The sequence below is a fragment of the Macrobrachium nipponense genome, chromosome 38 (genome assembly GCF_015104395.2).
Source record: "Macrobrachium nipponense isolate FS-2020 chromosome 38, ASM1510439v2, whole genome shotgun sequence".
NCBI classification, from domain to species: Eukaryota; Metazoa; Arthropoda; class Malacostraca; order Decapoda; family Palaemonidae; genus Macrobrachium; species Macrobrachium nipponense.
The window spans coordinates 33,724,376-33,731,408 of NC_061098.1; the positions used below are offsets into that span (position 1 = coordinate 33,724,376).

Consider the following 7,033-nt stretch of genomic DNA (forward strand, 5'->3'; position numbering starts at 1 on the left):
GGATTTCAAATGACGCATCTCTATAAAAGACTTTAAAGTCAGATTATCTTGGACACAGCCATAACCATACAGTTCCGAGCTGCAGGCTTATACGTATATATGGTTTTCGCCTCTGTTTCTCCCATCCTCCAATAAAAAGGTAACTCGTATAGCATCTTCAGAGCAAAAAAAAAAAAAATTACATTATTCTATCGTATAGCAAATTAAAAAATAAATGAATAAATAAAAACTACAATATTCTATCCAAGGTATAACTACCAAGCGATGCTATGTCTCTACCTGCATTCGCAATTACATCCCATCACCTTAACTCTTATCCAAACGAACAATAATATTTTATCTTGTCCAATTTTCGGATTCCCATTCTTCATCCAGACAGATCTTACAGACCCTGGTCAGGTATTCGATCAAACTTTCACCCAGCGTTTGGCAACAACAAAAAATATTGTAAAGTATTTGTGATTGTTGCCTGATTCCTGATTGGTGAAAACCTAAGAAGCTTTTCAGTTATCTATCTATCTATCTATCTATCTATCTATCTATCTATCTATCTATCTATCTATCTATCTATCTATATATATATATATATATAAATAATTAACAGGACCTCATTCAAATAGATGGTATCTAGTGGAGATATTCATTCAATAAAAGGTACCTTTCCATTCTCAAAGAGGTCCTGTTAGTAATTGTATCAACGCACAGAAGAATGTGTAAGTCTTTTATATATATTATATATATATATATATATATATATACATATATATATATATATATATATATATATATATATATATATATATATATATATATATATATATATATATATATATATATATATATATATATATATACTATATATATATATATATATATATATATACATATATATATATATATATATATATATATATATATATATATATATATATTTATCTAATAGTATATATATATATATATATATATATATATATATATATATATATATATATATATATATATATATATACATATATATATATATATATATATATATATATATATATATATATATATATATATAATCTATATATGTATCTGCATGTAAATGTATACATAAATATATTGTGTGAGTGCTTGTGTTTTCATAAAGTGTAATTAAATCATAACTTTCATAACATGTACTTTAAATCACATTTAATAGAAGAAGGTTTTTGCAGAAGAAGAAGAAGAAGAAGAAAGATACGAACTATTTCATAACTATTTGATCACAATTTTTTACAAGTACATGTACAAACGGTTGGGCTTTCAAAAAAAAAAATCCCAGCTTATCTTTGTAAAGCAATTCCAACGCGCAATCACACATTACATGAAAAGTTGTCATATTCCCCGTGAATGGAATCACATTCCTAAAATTGGACAATTTATTCCCACTCCCGAACTGCCCCAGACACGTTATAAAAGATTCCCGTCAACTCATTCTTCACCTGCCATGACCGGTGGCTTCGATGACACATCCATTAAAATCTCGGGCGATTTAGAGAACTGAGCTCTCTTCCCTGTGGGGGGGGGGGGTGGATGGGGGGAGGGAAAAGGTTAATACTTAGAATAGAAAAGTGCGCGCGTATAGCAAATAGAAAGACTGGTAGCAAATTCTCTGTATATATATATATATATATATATATATATATATATATATATATATATATATATATATATATAATATATATATATATATATATATATATATATATATATATATATATATATATATATATATATATATATATATATATATATATATATATTTATCATTCGACATGATTTATTACTTGCATAACCTCATGAAATACCCCTTAAATATATCCTAAACGCTAGAATCCTATAGGGCTGTCTTTCAATCTACCACGTACCCGCACCTCCCCCACCCCCTACCCCCCACCCCCCACCTCTTGAGAGGTCCGGTAGGAAACTCAACCCAAAAACCATTTCGCCCTGAAGCATAAAGCCAATTCTATCACAACTTTCCTCTCTTTAAATCACACGAACCAATTCAGCCAGTTTTCTGAAGCAAAAAGGGGAAATTGCTTACAGAGTTCTCTCTCTCTCTCTCTTTCTGTTCTGTTCTGTCAGCATCTAAATTCTCTCTCTCTCTCTCTCTCTCTCTCTCTCTCTCTCTCTCTCTGGCGAGTTCCAAAACAGAGGATCGCTTTGCCTACAAAACCGAAGAGCTCTCTCTCTCTCTCTCTCTCTCTCTCTCTCTCTCTCTCTCTCTCTCTCTCTCGGTTCAATTCTTCGATAGCTATTACGGACCGAGCAAGAACCATTTCCGATAAATAATGCAATTTCTGTTGCTAGCAGACGATGCCAGGGATCGTAAGTTACGATACACCCACAGAACAAAACGAGTCTAAGGAGATTACATGACTAGCTGTAGTATCTGTAGCCACGGGGCAATTTCAGAATGCTTAGAAGTTGCCCTGGTAATTACGCAGTTGAAAGTGATATTTCTTTCTTGCCTTAATCTTTCATATCAAGTATTTCTCGTTCTAATAGAAACGTAATCCGCTCAGTTGTTTTTAAGAATGATTCTGTACAATTCTGAGTCATAAAAAGGTTAATATGTCTTAAATAACATCTCACGAAAGCACGGAAATCATAGCTCTTTCACAAAGAGTCAGAATATACTCATATCATTTGGTAAATCCAAAAAGTTCTTTTACTGCAAGTATATAATCTTACGAGAAATCATGAGATGTAGATGGAGTTATAAATAAAACTCCTATCGTTCTCAGCTGGTGTTTGGTGTATCTGTAGATCAATACTCTGATTATTCTTTTACTTAAATTAAAATATCCCACCTTCTTATCCTTCTCCTCATCCTTCAGCAAGAGTAATACCACTACTTACCATGTCTCAGAGAGAGAGAGAGAGAGATTTTCTGTTTTAATCAATTTTATTGCGCCCATTGGCGTCAGACATTTGAGTACATGGTAATACAGTAATATTGTTTACATCTACATTGTAATTAAGTTATGCCTAAAGAAAAAAAAATAGTAAAAAAATAAAGTATATACAGACATTTAAGTACATATCAAAACCGTATTGTTTACATCTACAGCACATGATGAGGTTACACAAAGGAATACAAAATAAAGTATAGACAGATATTTAGTACATATTAAAATAATATTGCTCATTTCTATATATTAAAGGTTATACAAATGAATTCATATGGAATACAAATTAAATTTAGTAGTTTGATTTCGTAGGTAGGTTGTACCTATCTTTAATTAGTATTACATAACAGCTGATTATTCAGTATCCACCACCAAAGTGAGGATGGCGCATGAGGATCTCATCGAGCAAATTATTATCTGTCAATAATTTTTTTACATATATCAACTACTGTGAGTCTTTGGGAAATATGTCACTAACAAGTGGACATTCCAGGCAATAGTGTTCCAGGGTGTTGGCGTTGGGTGCGTCACATAACCTACAGGAGGAGAAGTGAGGAACTCCATCTTGCTCAGCCACCTGCCAAACTGGTCGCAAACCCAACCGAAGACGCGCACAAACAACGTTATTTTGACGAACCATGATTCCACTGCGGCGATACTTGTGTTGGTGAGGAAAGAAGTGATCATAATGCTGTATTGATACACTGGTGGCTCTCTCGGCATTACTACGTGATGAGTAGGTGATGCGAGCAGCTTGGTGCACCATTTTTTCTTTTTTGCAGCACAGGAGAGATGGACTGGGAGCATCAGCATCTGGAGGATCCAGCTGACAGGCAGCCTTTGCGAGATGGTCAACGGTGTTGTTAGCCAGAAGACCCACGTGAGAGGGAATCCATAGAAAGTGCACTACCAGTGAGCTCATGTTGGCCATGTCTAGTTGCCTATGTATTTGTGTAACCAGGGGCTGTATGCTGGCTTATGTGATGAAAGGGCTTGGAGTGCTGGTTGCGAGTTGCAGATGATCAAGCCGTTGTTTCTGGTCCGTGTGATTAAAATAACTGCATCTAGAAGTCCATGTAGTTCACAATACGTGGAGCTTGATGACTCTGGGAGGCAACGGCCTGTCCAGCCCTCTGGCGGGGTTCCAAAGTAGGGGAGAAAACAGCACATCCAGCACTGCCATCCTGCTGTAGGGAGCCGTCTGTAGAGGTGATGGGCTACACTGAGGGATGAGGATAGTCTGTCGATGGTCTCCAATGCACGTTGTTGTTGAAGTTGAGGCAAGTCAGTCTTAGAGACTGGAGTGTAAGAGATTGCTGGCACAGGAGTCTGCCAGGGTGCAAGGCCATGATCCACGTTCTCTGCCACGATGTTGATGTCAAGCCCCCGAATGCTTGAACAGACAGTACTAACTAGTGTACGTCCCCCCTGGCGTAGTTGTGGACGAGGTGCATCTAGATCCAGAGAAGTTCTGATGATGTTTGAATAGTGAGGAGACAGGTGAGGGTAATACAGGCATTTGATACTGAAGTAGGTGACATTGGAGTATATTCGCTCAACGAGTGGAGGGAGACGGAGTTCGTGTTGCATGTTTACAATTCTAGTGGATGCTGGACAACCTAGAATGAATCTCATTGCTTGGTTCTGGAATTTTTCAAGCGGCTGTAGAGTTGATCTGGAGAGTTGACATAGTGCAGGGGAAAGATAATCTATCACTGAGCGGATGAAAGCAATATATATGTTTCTGGCAACTAGGACAGATACTCCTGCAGAATAATTAGTAAGCCACTTGAGAGGAGTCAGGCGTCGCTGTAACCGGGCCAGCAGATCTTGAACAATGGGATGTACTCTCTGTCTTGCTGGAATGGATGGTGTAATTTGCACTGGTGCTCCCAAATAAATATACTGTGTGCATAAAGGTACAACATTGTTCCCCACAGTAAATTCTGGTAGATTCCTTGCTGGCCTTGGGGAGAAGATTCTACTTTTTCCTGGGGAGATGATAAGACCACAGGAGGATGCTGATTCGTAGAAGGAAGAAAGGAAGCGTTGCAAGTGATCCGGGGAGGTTGAATGAATGCAAATATCGTCTGCGTAGCAAGTGATGGTTGTGTTATCAGTATCAGGAAGTAAGGAAAGAAGGCGATGTAGGAGGATATTAAATAAAAATGGACTAAGTACTCCCCCTTGTGGAGTACCAAGTTCAAGTTCCTTTGCAGTGCTCAATGCTCCCTTAAACAGCACACGAGAGACTCTATTTCGAAGATATCCACATATCCCCACCTCAAAAGGTTTCCCTTGATTCCAAAATCATAAGCTGGCCTAAAATAATGTCTCTATTTGCAACGTCAAATGCACTTTTCAAATCAATGAAGGCTACAACAACTGGTTGGGGAGAGACGAGTGTAGAGCTCCATGAGCAATGATGTGTTCCTCGTTGGGGTAGGAAGCCGTATATTCTAGATGAAAGCTTATCTTGCAGCCGGAACATAAGGCGTGAGAGGAGGATACGTTCAAATACTTTGCAGAAACAGGAGGTGAGGGAGATAGGACGAAATTTGTCAGTGCCAGGCTTGGGAACGGGTATAATTGTACTATGAGTCCATGCTAGGGGCACATATCCCAGGCAGAGGCAGAGGTTGTAGAGCCGGAGAGGGTTCCAGGTATTTTTATGAGTGTGCAAAGGACTGCATAGGTGATGCCATCATCACCAGGAGCTGACTTCTTACTCCTTGCTAAGGCACGTCGTAGCTCTCCCTTAGTTATGGGTAACATCGTCCTCTTCATCACTGCTTAGTAAGGGCGGAACTGAGACGTAAGGCACGATGGTTTTTATGTGAAGAGAGAGAGTCTTGTATATGAGCTGGAAGGTTAATGGTTCGTGACTGTGCTGACCACTCATCAATAAGGTCCTGTGCATACTGAGCAGGGCTGTGGTGGAGGACACTTGGGAGTTTCTTTTTTCACAATCCTGTTGATGAGGTGCTACATGGAACCGATGCTTGTTTGATGGTTGATGCTGTCTGTTAATTTGTGCCAGGAATCTGTTTGTACACATTGCTGTAGAGCAACTAGATCATCTCTCGATAGTTGATACTGGTGCAGAGTCTCAGGACTTGGTTGTCTCATAAAGGCAAGGCCATCATCCCATCGCCTTCTTTTCTGCCTGAGAATTCGATTATCCAGTGTCATAGCACCAACACGATGCCTGATATGAGGCTTTCTGATATATGTGTGGAAAGCATGTGTGGTACTAACAAGTAAGGAGTAAAGTTTCTCTAGACAGTGGAGGTCAAATGTGGGTCGAAGGTTAGTCATATATGAAATGTACGTAGGCTGGTACTTAGGCGGAATTGTGATGCAAGTGCAATTGTGTATTGGAGTAGGTGTAGCGGGAAGGGAATATTGGATGTTGAGACCAATGTGATCAGAGAAGAGCGTAGGAACCGTTACACAATTGACTCGGGGAAGGTACGAGTCCACAGGTCAAGATGTGATCCAAAGTACCGCCTCGTGCATGCGTAGATCCACCAGTGTCCCAACGGGTCAGTTGATTTCGACGAATGTATCTTAGGAGTAGGTTCCCGTTGCGGTTCACAGTACCAGCAAGATCTCCCAAGTCTGGATGACGGGCATTAAAATCTCCCATGTAAACCATACCATGAAGGGTTGGGGCTGGAAGCTTGGTTGTATTTATCCTACCTGGTGCTGCATATACATTGCACTGTCGTATGGTGCCTCCGCCAACAGTAATCTCAAATAATTTGAAATGTTGTATCTTCATCCTCAGAGTTTGGGAGAAGTCTATGCTGAATTGAAGTGCGTATATAGGTGATGAGGCCATGTCTTACTAAATGGACGTAGGACACATAGCCAGTGAGCGAGGGAGCTTCTTCCCTTGGCTGAGCATTACCAACAAAAGCTTCCTGAATTAGAATAACATCTGGGTGGTGACTATGTACAATTCCCTTAAGTGCAGAAAGTTTTGCCCAGTTTGTAATACCGCAGGCATTCCATGAGATGATATTAAGCTTTACTTGGTTATCGAAAATGTCCCTTGGAAGAACGGTGACTAGATAAAGAGGCAGTGGTAA

General features: G+C 38.9%; 1 pseudogene; it reads right to left on the reverse strand.

Annotated features, from left to right (window-relative positions):
- Positions 1-4,003: 4,003 nt before the first annotated feature.
- Positions 4,004-6,723, reverse strand: LOC135209784 (uncharacterized; annotated as a pseudogene).
- Between the last annotated feature and the right edge of the window lie 310 nt (positions 6,724-7,033).